We start from the raw sequence: 19,619 nt of genomic DNA on the forward strand, positions 1-19,619 counted from the left end.
TGTATGATTTAGCTGGATAATTCACTACTTCTTCCACTATCCTTTCCCTCCTGATCATTTCTACCTCTTACTCTTTCCCTTATTTGAATCTTGAAAACATGATTTCATCAGCTGTTTAAAATTCTTGTGTCCAGAATACTCAGGTTTCTTCCTCAATGATATAAATTTACTAATTGGTTGGCAGACTCTTCTCCAGTCAGAATAAAAATTAGTTCTTGAAGTTGTTCTTCGATAAAGTGCCTTAAGAATTTGTCCGATTGAATCCAAAAAGCCTGCAGTAGGCCACATCCTGTACAACCCTGACATTGTTGATTGGATGTTGATTATATACATTAATATCTGGCTTGGTACAGAGAGATGGCAATGTGCCTCCTGCAGTAAGAAAGGATACTGTGTCACATTTAAACTGGAACACAAAAGTACTGGCATGTATAATATGTGAACTTAATTTTATAATGTATAACTTCAAGACTGAATTTATACTGGAGATAGTACTGACTGCAGATGCTGGAAGTCAGAGTCGATAAAATGTGGAGTTAGAAAAACACAGCAGGTCAGACAGCATCGGAAGAGCGGGAAAGTCGATGTTTCAACTCAGGACCTTTCATCAGAAGCCAACCTGACCCAAAACATCAACTTTCCTGCACCTCCAATGCTGTCTGACGTGCTGTGTTTGTCCAGCTCCACATTTTATTGACTCTGAATTTGCACTGGCTCACTGGTATTGCTCTCACTTTTCAATTCAGCAGGTTGTGGGTTCAAGTTCAGGGAGTTGAGCACAAATTCTAGGTTGATGTTTGAATTCTAGTCCTGCATTGTATTGAATGTGCTGTTTCTTCTATGAGATGTTAAACGGTCTGCCCTCTCAGGTTGCTTTTTGAAGAAAGGAAGGGTAATTTTCACTGGTGTCCTGGCTCATATTTATCCTCAACTAACTCCTAAAAGACTGACTAATCTGGTTGCATTGTTGTTGTGGGAGGTGTTTTTTTTTAATAAATTGACTGTAACATTTTCTTCAGTAATAATTATAGGCTAACTATTAAAAGTATTTTGATAACTATGAAATATTTTGGAATTCCTGAGCTGCTGGAAGGTATTATATAAATAAGAGTCTTTATTTTCCATGCTTCTAACATCTGATGCTTTTGTTATAAGATAAAGGAATCTTAGTTATAGGATTGAAGAACTTAAACTATTCTTGTGGTTTTATTCTTTAATCTGCAGCATTGCCCCCATCACAGTGCCCCATTGTAGCCCATATGTGCCCTTTAGAGTTTTGTCACAGTTAGTATATTTGACACTCTCACTTGAAAAACAAACTCATTGACACTCTCTTAAAAAGATTTTTTTTTCCTTTTATGGGATTAAAAAAAGGACCTAATCATGAAACTGCTTGTTCCATGAATGATTGATCGTGTTCTCCTTCATGTTGTACATTTTATTTTTATCGACAAGGAATGACAGAATATGTGCTTTTACCTTAAATGGCAGTCTCTGTTTGGTGTTGTATTGCTTTGACAAAGCACACAACCAGAATATTCATATTGGTAAAGGTTTATTGCTGTGAAATAAATCCTTCATCATACTGCCCAGGAGATTCATCTGAGTTTGATTAGAAGTCATCAAAATTGACTAGGTGATATGTCACTGCAAAAGAAACAAACCAGCCCTTAACTAAAGAACAAAATATCTAAAAAGCTCATGGCTACTAACATGAAATGAATGCTTCACAACAAGCTGCCTTCTCTCTTCCCTTTACATAGTGTGTATCATTATATATTAAATGACTTTTGTAACAGTTGCTAATAGTGCATCCTTATACAGCTTTTAAAAACCTCACTTCACAAATCAAAATGTGGCTAGACATGGTACTTTGGTGGTGAGATTATGGGCCTACACCACAGGATGAGGCAGTGTCTTCAGGTAGAGGAGAGAACTTTTTTTTAGTTACTGGATGTGGGCATCACTGACTGGGTCAGTGTTTGTTGTCCTTGAGAAAGTGGTGGTAAGCTGCCTTCTTGAACTACTGCAGTCCATTTGGTGTAGGTACATGCACGATGCCATGAGTAAGGTAGTTCCAGGATTTTGAAACAGCAACAATGGAGATCTATTTCAAAGTCAGGATGGTGAGTGACTTGGAGGGAACTTGCAGGTGTTGGTGTTCCCATGCATCTGCTGTCTTTGTCCTTCTGCATTGTAATTAATGCTGGGTTTGGAAAATTCTGTCAAATGCTCCTTAGAGAATTTCCGAAGTACATCTTGTAGATAGCAACAGTGTGTGCTACTGAGTGTCAGTAGTGGATGTTTGTTGATACAGTGCTAATCAAATGAGCTGTTTTTTTCCTGAATAGTGTCAAGCTTCTTAAGTTTTATTGAAGGCAAGTGGGGGATATTCCATTACACTCATCACTTGAGTCTTGTAGGTGGTGGACTGGCTTTGGGGAGTCTGAGTTGTTTTTAGCAGAATTCCTAGCATCTGAGTTGCTCTTGTGGCCACTGTACTTACATTGTTTAGATATTCAGTTTAAAGATTCCTACATCTTTGAACGTTAGTATTTCTCAATATTAATTTGTTCTTAGCCTGATTCTGTCTGTTTTGTTAAGGAACAACATAATGAGGATGCACTAAAAATGTTCCTTATTGCTGCATAGACTTCGATTTGATATCTTATTTACAATTTCTGTAAGATGTACTATCTATTTAAGAATGAGGGAAAAAAATCTTTTTGTCAATATATTGACATGTTATGAGGCAAACTTTTAACCTGCATTCCAAAAAAGTCATTTTCCCACATTTTACATCTTGTGATTACAGCAAGCATATTTTCTTCCACCAGTGCTCTTTCCCTCAACCTATTTTTAATCATTAAATGCAATGCACACAGATGATCTGTTCTGAGATTTCTGTCTCAGCCACTCTGAAAATAACCTAGCAGAAGTACATGAAACTGGTACAGGTTGGCTCTTCCTGATCTCCTTTACTTGCGAGGAAGCTCTTTCTCAAGCTTGAATGGTGTAGACTTTCAACTTGTTGCCCAAGTGTGAAGTTGTATTTTCAGATCAGTTACCCATCAATTCCAGTCACTAAGGCCTAACCACATGAAGGCATTACCGTCAGTGGTGGACAATGTAATTTGGAGTTGCATTAGAGAGCAGGGTTTATAGAATGAAAAGTTCTTACTGCACTATACAGCTGGAAGAAGGTTATGAAGCCCTGAGGGCATGAAGAGAAAATGAGAAGATCAAAGACTGTGTTTAGGCTTCCATTCCAACTAGCCAAATCATGAAATTAGCATCAGTTCACATTAAGGTAGGATTCTGAATTTAATGAAATGCTCAGTTAACCTCTGTCATTTCAAGATTTGATATTGGAAATGTTAATGTTATTCCCTTCAAAATGAAATGAAAAATAATGTTGAAATCCCAGCCATTAAAATCTTAAAATGTCACTTATTAAGATTAACTGCTGTAGCTGTGAAAATAGCCATGTGTTCATTAATAAATCAGAAAACATAAATGTTACTGGATATCACCATGACACCGATAACAGCTAGGGATATATTGCATCAACAAAAGATTCATGTGTTGCCATGTTTGGTTATGTTAAAGAACGTGCAAAGTGAATATTAATATTTTTTCCTGAACTGATGATCTTCATCTGGTGTCATGATAGACCTGAATACAGTCAGTGCTGCCTTTTATAAGTGAAAGGGGTTTTGTCAACATCTATAGGTTACTGTTTGCGGGGGCTTTTTACAAGGAACTTGTGCCTTTCTCCAACAATGAAAAAGATGGAAAATAACTAAGTTCAAAAATAGCGTTGCAGCTCCAGTTGTTTCCTCAAGTAAACAAAACTCTTTGATTTTGCAAGATGTAATTTGTATTCTTTTGGCAGAGAATTAGCAGTCATAGCACAGGAAGAATGCAACTGAGAGTGATGCTTACAAATTGGAAGACGTTTAATGTGCTTTTGTAACATGGGTTGAGATGAGACTTTGGGGACAGTTTGTCCAGTAGGGAGTCCTGCCAATGGAGAGCGGATATCGGAAATTTGGACAGGTACTGTGAACAATTTTCCAACAATTAATTTAAGACTTCACACTGAGACTATAAAACTGCTGTGCTTTGCTCGTTTTAAAAACAGTCCAAAATCATATTAGATTTAATAATTATAGAATATACATTAGCATCTTGACTCATATCCAGACACTTATACCACAGTAAGAGCTCCACATGTTTGCTGTGGATTCTGACATGTATTAAAACTTGAAAGTCAAACCACATGAAACTTTGGAATAAGGCTTAATATTAAGTGTTTGGGCCCCTGACTGATCGTTTGGAGAGTTGTTTTTCATATTACACAAAGGTTTGACACCACTTATTGGATTAGAAAGGTTTTGAGGTCATAAAGGATTCTTACTCTCTCCATTCACTATAAAATCTTTTGAGCCAAACAGTTGAAAATGTATTTTTATTGTGGTAAATTGGCTGAAGAAATACACATATTCTTCACTCAAATTGGCTTCCTGAAAATTATATTTTATTCACTTACTCCTGTCCACTTATCTCCTGTCCACTTTTATTTTCCTGAAGATGTTAATTCTTTGCTGATGGACATTTGCGAGTCACTTTTTATATAAGAGAACTAGTGTCAGCAGATTATTTAATCAGGGATTGAAGGCATTATCATAGCTAAACCCAGAGCCCATATGCCTGCCCTCCTCGCAGTGATTTCCTTAACACTCGTCAAAGGAGGGAACCCCATCTAATTTTATTCTCTATCTACTCTGTCTCGACTCTTACAATAATGCACGTCTCTATCAAAATCTCCTTTCAATCTAGGCTTTAAGGATAAAATTCCACATTAGATTTTTTAACGCCTACACCAACTAGTCTTTGGCAACATAATGCATTCAAATCCTCCCTATAAAATCTGATCAGTTAGAACAAATGCCAAATACTTATGAAGATGCTGAGATCGTTAGAATGGGTAGAGGTGTTCTAACCATTCTCACTTAACATTTGCTTGTACACCTAGCACAGTGCTGAAGGAACTGTTGAGAACTAGTCAGTTCTTTAATATTTTATAGATTCCATAGAGACATTTAGTTTGCTTGAATAGTGTTCCATAACTAAGTCTGCATCCTTTTCTCACATCACTGCTCAATTATAGTTCTGGAATGAAATTAGAAAACAAGTGTATGAAAATTAATTTTTGACAATTGCTATAAACAGAGTTAAAATTTGAAGTTATTTGCAATGGAATAATTTACCTTAATGTTACAGATACAATTTAAAGGGATTACTGATAATCCTTATTTATTTTATACTAATCACAATACTATTTTTTTCCTGTACACTTAGTAGATAGATTGTAATTTATTCCATGACCATGATATTATTTAGTCCTGTTTCATCAAAGCATGGCTAAGTAAATTTCATGATTAAAATGAAGAATGTATATTGTGGATTTATTCCGAAAGAAAACAGGATATTCTTCAATGATCATTTTATAATCAGTTTTTAATCGATAATGCAATCAATTTCATTCTCAGAAAACTAACTGCATTCTTCTTGAAACATAAAAGGTCATGTATTTCTCACCAGGTTAAACAAGCCTGCTGGCAGTTATGTTACAATTTCAATTTACATTTGAATAGGGTGAGTGAAAGATTAACTGTGCTATGCCAGAAGTTAACAACAAATAATCTCACATAATTCATCAACTAATCTGTGTGGAATTATACTGAGATAGTCAGCACTTTAGAAATAAGGTTTTGTTTCCAAGGGTACATACAGCTGTAGAGGTGTTATATTTGGTGATAAAATGTGAAGATAAGTTAATTCTTTAGGTCAAAGTCAAATATGAAGTTTCTAGATATTTTGTAATCAACCTGTTCAGAGATGTTATTTAGCATCCCAGGAGTACGTGGGACTTTAACTCTGGCTTCTTTACTCAGAGGTAGGGACACTATCGCTGTGTCACAAGAGCCCAAATATCAAGTTTATAAAGCTGTTATATTACCGGCACTGTTTCTTTAATCTAAGTTAAAGTGATGGAGTGATGAGACTGTGTGACCTCCTCTGCATTTGCCTGACGACAGGTTTGGGTGGTTTGTTTGTTTGTTACTACAGTAAAGGGTGGCACAGTTTGTTTTATTGGGAGAAAAATGCAAAACATTCACTCCTGTAGGTAGACAATGGCGAGACAATGTATGCTGCCTGTGAATGAACTGGTGGTCTCCATGTGACAGAGGGAGATGTTGAGAATGTCAAGTTTTATTAATGATTATACGCCATATGATTTATTTAATAAACTAGAATGCAGTCCAGAGAATAGCTAATAAATATTTCTACTGGATACAAGGTCCAAGTGAGTAATGTTGCTGTGGGAATGTACTTTGGGAAACGAAGATCTTTGGGAAGGCCGCTGTAGTATTCGGGTTATAGCTTAGTCTCGGATAACCCTAAAACTCAGTTGTAAGTCAGCCTGAAGGAATTAAGAGAGCAGGGAGGGAGAGGCAGTCAATCCTATGCCTGAATCAGAGGAAATGCTGACTTTGTTCTTCACCATACAGTCTACAGCTCATGCTCAGATTGAAGAGATCAAATTCATGAATGAAGCTGGAAGTTTCACCTGGTTGTGGCTAGAGTGAATTGGCCATGCTAAATTGCCCTTGGTGTTAGGTGAAGGGGTAAATGTAGGGGAATGGGTCTGGGTGGGTTGCTCTTTGAAGGGTCGGTGTGAACTTGTTGGGCCGAAGGGCCTGTTTCCACACTGTAAGTAATCTAATCAAAAAGACTCTCCAGGGTTACCCTTGCGGTGGAAGTCAGTGCTGGAATTAAAGGTTTACCAGCTGGAATAGGAAAAAAAGCAAGTATTTCATCACAAGTGGAGAATAGCCTTGAACTTATTTCAGAAGGTTGACGTGTCAACTAAGGGGCAGAGTAAAGTATAATTTGGCAGAAAAATTTTAGTTATGTTAAAAGTGACCTAGGGGATCTTTTCTGCCATTTTAGGTATAAATTAGCACTAAATAGAAGTTCTATTTATGATAGGACAAGTCTTAAAGCGTGAAATCTTATCATGTGATACTTTTGGCCACTGAAAATTCAAATAGATTTTATAAAAGTCATCAGTCTCTAAGCAGATCATAACAGTGCTCAATTCTCTATACCCTTCTCATTGCACATTATATAACCAGTTTACACTTATACGTGAATCAGTGGAAGGAAAAATTCTGCAGAGATGATGCAAAGTGAGATGGAGCAACAAATATATGCAGACTTGCAACATTTACAATGATTATGCTACGAACAAATAAATAAGAAACTCATGGGCAGTTGTCATTGAAAAAAATTATTGGTAAAGTAGTCAAATGCAGAGCATTCCTTGTGATAATTAGTTCAATAAACAGCTGAATTGTTGATTCCTGTTATAATTTACTCTTCAAAGTTACCCAAAATTTTCTTTAGACAGGGTAGCTCCTGATGAAGCCACATTCATTCGCAATGGAAAATGAATTGCTTCCATCTTGTGCTTGTTTTGTTACAAAATGGTAATGCTTCCACAGGTAGTTAACTTTACACAATCAAGCAACTTGAGGGATTTGATACAGAAACAATTAAATCCACTTGTTTGACTTCCTCCTCCATTATAAGAACATGTAGTTGGATGGTCTTAGCAAACTCACTGGTAAGTGTCCTATCATGGAAGGATGGGAAAAGAGGGATATTTATGCGTGATCCTGCTGAAGGGCAACTTGCAGAACACTTTCCTGATTGCAAGTTAAGAAAATGTTTTTTTTTCTAATTCCTTCAGTCAAGGCTGATGTAACAGATAATCCAAAGCCTAAGAATATAATCCCTCTTTGCTTTGTGAACCATGAAGGTAACTTGTCTCTTATTTGTACAAACTGGTGTTAAGAGCATTCTGGTGGAAATGGTGGAATCTCCTTATTGACTTATCTTTTATAAGCATGTGCTGTGCAAGGGCTAGATGCATCTCCGACAGCACCCAGTTTGACAGGATCTTGTGTGTTTTGAAACTGATGTAAGTTTGGCAATTTTGATTTATGTACCTGATTCTGATTCTTTATACCAGATGACAGAGCTTTCACGAACCTCACCGAGCACCATCCCACAAAAAATACTTTAGTTCAGTATTTTCTATCTATCCAGTATCAACTGGGATTTTTTTCCACAATCAGCAGCAACTCTTTGGGGTTTTTTTCAGTCTGTGCCGAGATAACATGGACAAAATAGCTGAATTCCAGAGGTGAAGTGAGAGTGACAGCCCTTGACATCAAAGTTGTATTCGACCCAGTGTAGCATCAGGAGCTCTGGCAAAATCAATGGGTATTGGTAGTGGGGGGGGGGGGGCAGGTCCATGATGGTTAGAGTCAAGCCTGACTTATAGGAAGATGGTCGAAGTTGTTGGAAGTCAGTCGTCTCAGCTCCAGGACATCTCTGCAGGAGTTTGTCTGGGTATCATCTTCAGCCCAACCATCTTCAGCTGCTTCATCAATGACCTTCCTTCCATCATAAGGTCAGAAGTGGGGCTATCACCGATGATTGCACAATATTCAGTGTCCGAATACAACAAGATCTGAACAATATCCAGGCTTCGGTTGACAAGGAGCAAGTAACATTTGCGCCACACAAATGCCAGGCTATGACCATCACCAACAAGAGACAATCTAACCACCATCCCTTGACATTCAACAATGTTAACATCATTGAATCCCCCACTATCAGCATCCTGGGAGTTATCATTGATCAGAAACGCAACTGGACTCACCACATTAACACAGTGGCTACAAGAGCAGGTCAGAGGCTAGGAGTACTGCAGCAGGTAATTCACCTCCTGACTTCCGAAAGCCTGTCCACTATCGACAAGGCACAAGTCAGGAGAGTGATGGAATACTCCCCACTTGCCTGGATGAGTGCAGCCCCAACAACACTTAAGAAGCTTGACACCATCCAGAACAAAATAGGCTGTTTGATTGGCATTATATCCACAAGCAGCCACTCCCTCCACCACTGAAACTCAGTAGCAACAGTGTGTACTACCTACAAAATGCACTGCAGAAATTCACCAAAGATCCTCAGACAGCACCTTCCAAACCTATCTAGAAGGACAGGGGCAGCAGATATAAGGGAACACCACCACCTTCAAGTTCCCCTTCAAGCACTCACCATCTTGACTTGGAAATTTATCACGGTTCCTTCACTGTCGCTGCAGTGTGTGTTCTATCTACAGCACATGGACTGCAGCAATTCAAGAAGGCTGCTCACAACTACCACCTCAAGGGCAAATGGAGACAGGCAATAAATGCTAGCCAACCAGTGACACCCACACTCCACAAAATGAATAATTGTCAAAAAAGAGCAAATTTCAGTCATACACCAAAAGGATCACTGACCCTGATTCATCACCAAAGCTCCCACTTCTTCATGCTAATGATTATTTTTAATGACAAAATCAAAATGATCAATGTGTTTGCTATTTCTGAGCACTTGCACAGGCGAAATAAGCTTAAATATCCTTCAGTTTCTATTATTGTATACAGTATAATTAAATGTAAACCAACAGCAGTGATGAATTTGAAGGTACGGCTATATTTGAAGGGAGATTAATACATTAATGCATTATACTTATTTTAACTTGTTTCCAAATAAGTAAAAGTGGCACACGCTTGCTCCCATTCTATATTGCTTCGTTTTTGTTTAATAGTATTTGTCATTGATCTACTATAGTTCTCAAGTTCAAAAAACATTCATTATGAGCGTGTTTTAATGGCTTGGAGTTGGGAACAAAATCAGGGATATTGTTCCATTAATTTAGCTGTTTCGATGCTGTACTGCCAAATGAATGCGAGTACAGCAAGGAAAGGAAGCAGAAGGTTCTAAAGATATAATAACAACACCCAGAGTTTACAGGAAGGGCCATCTGTGAGCTGCATCCTGACTGACAATCTGAAATTAAACAGTTTGAAACAGTAGACAGATCCTATCCAAAAGGGTTCCATTCACATCTTGGTTGACAGCATGGGCCATTATACGATTTTTGTAATCTTTAAAACACAACTTTTATGGTTTGAGCAGAGCAGAGACTGAAATAATAAGTATTTTAAGTCAACCTTGGTGGAATTGAATTAACTTTTATAAACTCCATTTTGAAGACCCACATCATTTTCTTAATTTCCTCATCCCTGTGAATTCAGGCAGGAACATATATTTCGCTACAACCTCATGGTGTTTGTCAAGGGAAATGGCTCTTTGATATAGGACACATTTCTCTTTAAAAGTGACTATGTAACCATTATTATTATTCCAAAATGCAATAATAAATTTTAATACATGAGAATGTGTCAAGCTGAGGAAGTTACTAACACTGCTTTCTTTTAAGTGCCATAAACTCTCAAGTTAGATGAGAGTTCTGGTAAAGGTAAAGCCAACAAATCTCTTATAGATTTTAGTAATAAAACATTCGTTCACGAAGGAGCAACAACAAAAATTTGTCAATTTGAACAGTTGGGATGCTCAAATTTAAGTTTGCACTGACTAATCAGTACAAAAGTCCACCAGAAGTCTTTATCCCAATTACTATCCTGGCTTCTAATTTAAAAATGCATTTAATCATTGATAGGTTTAGATGTAATCAAGTGAGGATTAGATTACTTAGTGTGGAAACAGGCCCTTCAGCCCAACAAGTCTACACCGACCCTCCAAAGAGCAACCCACCCATAACCTATATTTACCCCTTCACCTAACACTACGGACAGTTTAACATGGCCAATTCCCATAACCTGCACATCTTTGAACTGTGGGAGGAAACCGGAGCACCCGGAGGAAACCCACGCAGACACTGGGAGAATGTGCAAAATCCACACAGACAGTTGCCCGAGGCGGGAGTCGAACCCGGGTCTCTGGCGCTGTGAGGCAGCAGTGCTGACCACTGTGCCACCGTGCTGCCCAGGATCACCTGTTCTCATCTATATCTAGAAGCAGAATGAAAGAGGGATTTGTTGACCAAAGAAGCATGATAAGCACTGTGTGTTTCTGTAAAGAAAAACTAATAAGAACATAGAGCCCAGCACATAGGCTCATGTTCCTGCCTTCTCTGCGAAACAAACAGAGAATGCTAGAGATGTCTAGCAGCATCTGTAGAAGAGAAACAGAGTTAACGTTTTGAATATGATTTGACTATTCATCAGAAATTATTTTATTCAGTTATTGTATTTGGACAGAATTGGTCTTAGCTATTCGTCTTGCTACTCACAATTGTATTATTTTCTGTTAAATAGCTGATCGTGCACAGAAGTAATTAATATCACTCATGCAAGACATTAGGTGTTGTTTAGCACCGTAACCTTGGAAATGTCTTAATGGATGGAGGGAGAAAAGGGAAAACATATAATTTTTGTTGGGAATCATTTTACATTCTCTTTCTTTCTGAACTTTGCTTTGTGTTGGATTAATGGATTGACAAAAAGAAATGCCATTGTTGAAATGTAATCTAATAAGTGTAGTCCCACAAATCAGGTGGGTATCACTGAAATACCTCTTCTATCTACTGAGGGCTCGCCTGCCATTTCAAAGCTGAGAGTGGAGCTCTCATGTCAGTCATGTGGATGATGTACCCAGCCCATCACAGCTGAGATGCTGTGTAGAGCTTAGCTGACCACCACAGTCACTCACATTCTTGTAGGGTACATTGGAGGGTATCCATCCTGTTGAGCCTTATTGCCTTTCTCTTAAGACTTTCAAAGAGGGTTTAGTAAGATTTACAGGGTCTACCTTGTTCCCTAGATTCCATCCAAGCATTTACAGACTAGAGTTAAAATCTGAGACAGCCAGTAATCCTAATACAAGCAGATGAAGGATTAAAAGCAGCCACTCAAAGTGAGCAATACACAGAGAAAGCTCTTACTGTGATTATAATTGGACATTGAAGAATTGTTGATTGATCTCATTGACCAGTCAGTCAGTCCATTAAATGCCTCACAGATTCTTTGTTATTTTGTTCATTCATAGAATGTAGGCATTGCTGGCTGAGCCAGCATTTTGTCCCCAGCCCCAGTTGCCCTTGAAAAGGAGACGGTGAGCTGCCTTCTTGAACTACTGCAGCTAATTTACAATATGTAGACCTACAATGCTATTAGGCAAGGAATTTCAGAATAAACAAGATGATTCAGACCACTTGCTTGTGTAAGTGAGTATGTTATCCAACACCAACCCAGTGATCGCCACATGTCGCTATCAGTCCTGTTAATTTTGAAGCTTAAAACGTTGACTTCAAACAGGTTAGACTGTGTTCGGTGCAGACCAAACTTCTAATTTTACCTCTTTGTGGTGTTCTCAAACCCAGAATTGGTTTGGCTACAGTTCAGCTGCTGATATTTTGCGGTCTAGCATCACTGCAAATCAGAAACTGCTTCTCATTATCACAAATCATCACATCTTTCAGTCCTACAAATTTTCAGCTTGAAATAAGAGCTTAAAAATAAATTTGCCACTGACTTCCTACCAAATGACCATCTGAGGTTTTTTAATAGACTTTCTTTGAAGTGATTGTGGTGGAAACTAGCAAGATCCTCATAATTCCTTACAAATTGAGGTTCATACAGTATCTTTAGGACCCAAACACCATTTTCATTGTCACCTCAAAGATCCTCACCTCCTAATAATGGAGAGTACAGGCTGTAAAACAATAGGTTCGAAGTAAAGAAATCACTGGGAGCAGATCAAGGAATTTACTGAAGGAACAGCAATTCAGTTAATTTTGACAGCTCAAAGCTACCAAATCAATAAAGACCTCATCCATTCAGAGTATATGCTTTTTGCTCCACTCTTTTCCCCCAACCTCTATATCCCAGCCTTTACAATGCTGCTGCAGACACATGCTTAATGGGTGTCCTACCAACTAGACTTCCAGTTTGTTGAAATATCGAACTGTTCCTTCTGGTGATTTTAGTGATGGAATTTATTTATGGTGTGGTTCTGGGTGGTCAACAGACCACTGCAGAAAAGGAATAGAGTGCACACGTTCCTTGATACTGACTGAATTCACAAAGTGGAATAAAAGTTGAAAATCAGTAAGAAATTGATGGCCTGTTGACTTCGGCTGATGAAACAATTTGTGGTTAAAACTAAATCTTCACAGCAGTTGTAAAAATTGAACAAGACTGTGCTAAAGCTGAGGAGGCTCAAAAGAGCCATAGTTTTGCCAGACAGTTTGTAAAATCTCCCCAACTGCTCTGAAACACACAACTGCAGAAAGTACTTTTGATCCAATTTCTGTGAATTACAAGCAAGGATTTAATTGAGGTTTTGAATAATTTCCAATTACGTTTAGATTGAGTGACTCTATAATCCATAGTTAAATGCGTTCTTATGAAATTACACCTCTAAATTTGGACCACATTCAAATTAAAATCACACATCTTGCTATATTGGAAAAGCACATTCATATTCAGAGCAAATTTAACTAAAAGCGTTGCCTGAATGAAAAGCCAGTATATTTGTGATTGGAAGTTATCATAACATTAGATTTGGTTGTAGAAGTTGATAAGTCATGCTGAAATGGTACCATTCTGTTGTAGATATCACAGTGAAGATTTCCCTTTTTATTTTGAAATAATCGGCAGATATCTGACAATTCAGGGGCAGGTGGGATCTATCCAAGGGTTGCACCTAAATAATCCAACTAGGAAAGGGACCACACGAGATCTGGTATTGGGGAATGAGCTTGGTCAGGTGATTGAAGTTTCAGTGGAAGAGCATTTTGAGAAAACTGACCATAATTCTGTAAAGTTTTAAGTTAGGTATGGGTAGAGCGAAGAGTAGTTCTCAGGTGAAAGTAGTAAATTGGGAGAAGGCTGACTACCACAATATTAGGCAGGAACTGGGGAATATAAATTTGGGGGCAGCTGTTTTAGAGTAAGTTCACATCTGGTATATGGGAATCTTTTGAATCTTAAGAGTTCAGGACCAGCGTATTCCTGTGAAAACGAAAGATAAGGATGGCAAGATTGAGAAACCTTGGATATCAAGAGAAAGTGAGAACTTAGTCAAAAGGAAAAAAAAGGGCATACTTGTGATTTAGGAAACTAAAGACAGACAAAGCCATCAAGGACAAAGGAGGGAATTTATGCGTGGAGTCGGAGAAAGTGGGTGATATTCATTTGAGGAGGACATGGTGGATGGTGATTCTCAGGAGGGGTATGTTGATATTGTAGGCCTGTCAGTATTAAAAAAGAAGGTATTAAGGTTGACAAGTCTCCAGGACCTGATGGGATCTATCCCAGAGAGCTGAGAGGGGCAGGTGAGGAAACTGTGGGACCTCGTACAAAATCTTTTGTATCCTCTTCAATCATAGGAGAGGTCCCAGAGGACTAGAGAATAGCCAATGTCATTCCTTTGTTTAAGAAGGGCAATAGGCATGATTCGGGAGATTACAGGCTTGTGAGCCTTACATCGGTGGTAAGAAAATGTTTGGAGAAGATTCTGAGTGATAGGATTTACTCATCTTTGGAAAAATATAGACTTATTAGCGATAGGCTATATGGTTTTATACTGGGAAGATTGTGTCTCACAAATTTGATTGTGTTCTTTGAGCAAATGATGAAGATGATTGATGAGGGTAGTATGGTAGCTGTTGTCTAAGTGGGCTTCAGCAAAGCCTTTGATAAGGTCCATCATGGCGGTTAATACAAAGGTGAAGTAATATTGAATCTTTGGTAAGCTGGTAAGATAGTACTAGAACTGACTTAGTCATAGAAGAGAAAGATTAGCAGTGAAGGGCGTTTTTCAGATTTGAAATTGGTTACCAATGGTGTAAATGATCTAGAAAGGAATGTGGCCTGATTAATAAGTTTGCGGTTGGCACAAAGATTGAGGGAGCTGCAGATAGTGAGGAGGATTGCCAAAGTATACAGCAGAATATAAATAGGTTAGCAACTTGGACAGAGAAATGGCAGATGGACTTTAAACTGGACAAATGCAGGATGATGCATTCAGAGAGATCAAACACAGGAGGCAAGTACAAAGTAAATGGCAGAACCTTTTAATAGCATCAATATAGCATGCTTGCCTTCATTGGTCCAGGCATAATGTATAAAAGTTTGCAAGTCATGTTGCAGCTGTGTAGAACTTCACTTAGACCACAATTGGAATATTGTGTACTGTTCTGGTTGCCACACTATGAGAAGGACATGGAGGTTTTGGAGAGAGTATGAAATTGCTTACCAGAATGTTGCTTGATTTGGAGGGTATTCACTATGAGGAGAGAGTTGATAAACTTGGTTTTCACTTAAATGTCGAAAAGAAGTTTACAAATTTATGAGAAGCACGGATAATCAGAGTCTTTTTCCCAGGGTAGAAATATCAATTGCTGGAATACGCAGGTTTAAAGTCAAAGGTGATAAGTTTGAAGGATATGTAAGAGGCAAGTCTTTTACACAGAAGGTGGTATGTGTCTGGAATGCACTGCCAGAGGATGTGGTGGTGGATGCACATACAATAGCAAAGATTAAGAGGCATCTTGATAGATTTATGAATGAGCAGGGAATTGACCAATACGGATGGGATGGGGCAAAAAGTTTTTAGTTCAGAAAGGCACCATGTGTCAGCACAGTGTTTTGGGCCAAAGGATCTGTTTCTCTGTTGTACTGTTCATTACGATTCAGACATGTTGCCCTGTTAAGAATATCTGATGTTCAAGCTGAAAATTCCAGACTCCTCTGTTCCTTCATAGGATCAATAACTCCATCAAAAATTATATTGCAAGTGCCTCAGTGAGAAAGACTAACTAGGAGTGTATTGGATGATTATCAGCACTATGACATTGGCTCAATATTTACTCTCATGATTGTTGAGGAGGTTTAGGTGGACTTGGCGACAGATTGGACGAAAGTGGGTACTGCAGATGCTGGAGATCAGAGTCAAGATTAGAGTGGTGCTGAAGAAGCACATCAGGTCACGCAGCATCCAAGGAGCAGGAAAAATCGACATTTTGGGCAAAAGCCCTTTATTCCTGATGAAGGACTTTTGCCTGAAATGTCAATTTTTTTCCCTGCTGCTTGGGGACAGAGTGGTGGAGAGACTAAGATGTAGTGGTCGGAGAATGGTATTTTGACTCAGCAACTTGTGTCCTTTTCTTTCAAGCAGGTTTTCAGTCCAGACACCAGCCTGATAGTTAGACATAGTACTCTGTGTTGAGCAGGAAACACTCCAGAGGAGGCCATTAATGGAGCAGATAGAGAGTTTACATTTGTGTTTGTGCTAGCATGGTAGGATGGGAATATGGTCACAGGTCTAGATTCAACTGGAGGTGGGGGAGGTATTGGAGAACTCTTGGAAATTCACCTGGTAAGGTTTAAAACTAGAAGATAATTTATATTTGAGGCATGGATCTGTATTATATGTAAATAGCCAATCTGTCTTCTGGCATCTGGTTGTTTGCCTGCCTTCATCCTGCATCCATTAAGACCTGAATTGGCCAGTCTATTGGTAGGTTGAGTTTGAGTGTTTTCAAAATTTCACAACTGACTTGACTCAAATCCACCTGTTTTTGGGAACCAAACTTCTGTCTCTTCTGTATAATTACTTTGTATATTTCCAATGCAGTTGATACCGCAGTAATTAGTCTGGAGTTAAAAAAAAACTGATCCAAATCAGTCATGATTTTATTAAATAGCAGAGTAGGCTAGAAGGGCAAAATAGCCTAATGTTGGTTCTAGGTCCTGCCATTGAGGCAGGCTTTGGTGAATAATAGAGTGGGGTGAATGGAGTGAATAGAGAGCTAGAGGAGGTGAACTGTCAGCAGATGCAGTATACAGTCTTGGGCCTCAGTCTGATTTCACTCTGACCAAATTAGTACTGATATGTAGTTGAATTCAAAATATGGGTCACATGAACGCCAGTATCAGTTTAGAACCTGTGATCAAATGTAAATATCATGTCTTTTGGTTGGATCTTCGATGATGGGGTGACACAGTGGCTAGCCTCACAGCACCAGGGACCTGGGTTCGACTCCAGCCTTGGGTGACTGCCTGTGTGGAGTTTGCACATTCTCCTTATGCCTGCTTGAGTTTCCTCCCATAACCAATCTACTTAACCTGCACATCTTTGGACTATGGTAAATTGCCTTGTCGTGTCTAGGGATGTGCAGGCTCAGTGGATTAGCTTTGGGAAATGTGGCACTTAAAATAGGAGGCTGGGTCTGTGTGGGATGCTGTTTGGAGGGTCTGTACAGACTCAGTGGGCCAAATGGCCCCTCTTCATACTCTAGGAATTTTATGATTCACTGATTTTGGACTGGGTCCAATCTCCAGAATATTGTACAGTCACCTCAAAGTTTGCGTGACTGATTGAACCAAATAGTTAATGGACAGTGAGGCTGAAGCAAGTCACACCCTTGCTGCATTTTGAAATATTGCTTAATAGTTATCTTATGTTCTATAATCTACCCAACAGGGGAGTAAACCGTCATTGTGTGTAAAGGGGAGGAGGGCAAAGCATAAATGTTTATCTTTTCAAGTCATATGGAGTTGGGAGTTATATTAAACAGACAGAATGCAGTATTTCTGAGTTGTGTTCACCATTTGGGAACTCTCCAGTTTTTTATGAAGTCAGTTCAATGTTTTACATGGGTGTAATAGTAATTTCTGCAGATGGTATTGAAAGTCTCTGTAAAACCTGCATCTGGAGCAATTCTTGATCTGTTGGTCTGAAAAAAATATGGGGAATTAACACAGTGTTCACACCCTTGATTTGAAATTTGTGTTAATTATTCATAAAACTTATATCTGTTACGCTTAGCAAGTGACAACAATAAGTGCCTCAAAAAAGCTGATTCTAAAAAGAAATATATAATTTGCTAGATTGTGTGTAAGTAAAGGAAGTACATGCATTTAGTTAGAAATTTTCACCTCACAATGCATTAGTTATATTTTAAAGTGCAGTTACTGTCATTTTTGATTCAACTTCTGCACAATTAGATTTCTCATACAGCATATGAAAATAATAATCAATTAACTATTTTGTACTGTTGATTCTGTGCTAAATATTATTTGGTATAACATCCTATTTTTAAAATAGCATCTTTTACATTAACCCCAGTAGATTGTTGAAATTAGGTTGGTACTAGTGAGTACATCCTCCAAAAGTGGTTAAACATAATATTAATCATGGGAAACTGATGTTTAGTATGCTGCAAAAGCTTGGAAATAGACACCATGTGGAAAGGGAGAACAATGCAACAGGTTAGAGGCCACCCATTTAATCACAAATTGCCATTTCAACTATTAACGCTCTGAACAGGTATATGATTGCTTTTCCTGTCACTCCCCAATTGACCCGAAGACTTTAGTCTGGCCTATTCTATTCAATTCTAAGGCAGGGCCTGAAAAAGGTAATGTGTGTCTGGTGGTCCTTGGGAACTGAGAACTGTCGGAAATCTGGAGGTGACAAAGCCAAACACACTCAGCAGGGGAAGTGATTTTGGGAAAATAAACTAATGCTGCCTTCCAAATCCACACAGCTTATCCTGAAACATTTTCATCCCCAGGAATGTATGACCTGAGCTCAAGCATTTGCTGAATTCCAATGATTGTTTTCTTTCCCTCTTACTGTTAAAATTTTATTTAATATTGTTTTGCTCAGTAAGCTCAAAGAAAATGCTATCAAAAGAAGTGTTAAAGCCTTGTGTAAGTTTCTTTTGAAATAATAATTACAGATTTAAGATAGTTTTGGCTTCTGTTATTTTATGATGCTTACCCACAGGAATTTTTTTTTTAAATAGCGAGTTTCTTCTAATTCCTTTTATGTATTTTTTCCTCATTCATTTGAACATAAACAAAATCATTATGTTAATTTGGATCTGATGACAATGTCTGAATATCTATAAACTATTTTCTTACTTGTGAGTATCATCTAATAAATATTATTTTACAACCTTCCTCAAATAAGGAAACCAATACTGTACACTGTACACCCAGATGTGGTGTCTCCAATAACATTCTAAGTAACCTTTTTTGATTGAGTTTCTTTCACAATAAACGTTAACATTTTATTTCCTAGCTGTGTACACATACTTGTCATTTGCAATTCAAATACAAGGACACCAAAGTCCTGCTGCATCTCATAGTTCTGCAGTCTCTCTCCAGTCTTCCTTTTGATTTTTAACAAATCATTTAAGCAGCAGCAGAATGATATTGTGCCAGTCAAAAAATAAAGAACTATGTATGCTGGAAATCTGAAACAAAAACAGAAATACCTGGAGAAACTCAGGTCTGGCAGCATCTGTGGAGAGAAATCAGAGTCAACGTTTCAGGTCTAGTGACCCTTCTCCAGAAGAGAAGAATCTGAAGAAGGGTCATTGGACTCAAAACATTAACTCTGCTTTCTGTCCACAGATGCTGCCAGACCTGCTGAGTTTCTCCAGCCATTTCTATTTTTGTTCAAGCCAATGAAATTGCCCAGAAAAAGGTCCGATCTTGAAATGATCCAAAGAAAGAGCCTAGCTGGAAGCAGCATTAGAACTCAATGTCAAGGTCAAAAAGCAATCCCAATTCTGCACTAGCTGGGAAGCATTTGTCCAGGGGTTATTTTTC

At 38.3% G+C, this 19,619-nt stretch overlaps 1 protein-coding gene across 2 annotated transcripts in view; it reads left to right on the forward strand.

The window, feature by feature from the left end:
* Nucleotides 1–19,619, forward strand: part of afap1l1a (actin filament associated protein 1 like 1a) — a 211,746-nt gene that overhangs the window by 71,303 nt on the left and 120,824 nt on the right. The window contains exon 1 of one of the 2 annotated variants that reach the window (XM_087995440.1): nt 3,754–4,059. The exons of the other annotated variant lie outside the window; for it this stretch is intronic. The gene's annotated coding sequence lies outside the window, so the exon portion shown is untranslated. Of the gene's footprint in view, nt 1–3,753; nt 4,060–19,619 lie in introns of those variants that run through there. 2 annotated transcript variants of the gene reach the window in all.

Source organism: Chiloscyllium plagiosum, unplaced genomic scaffold (assembly GCF_037043375.1).
Source record: "Chiloscyllium plagiosum isolate Xiang-an unplaced genomic scaffold, Cpla_swu_hap1 HiC_scaffold_16, whole genome shotgun sequence".
Taxonomy (NCBI): Eukaryota; Metazoa; Chordata; class Chondrichthyes; order Orectolobiformes; family Hemiscylliidae; genus Chiloscyllium; species Chiloscyllium plagiosum.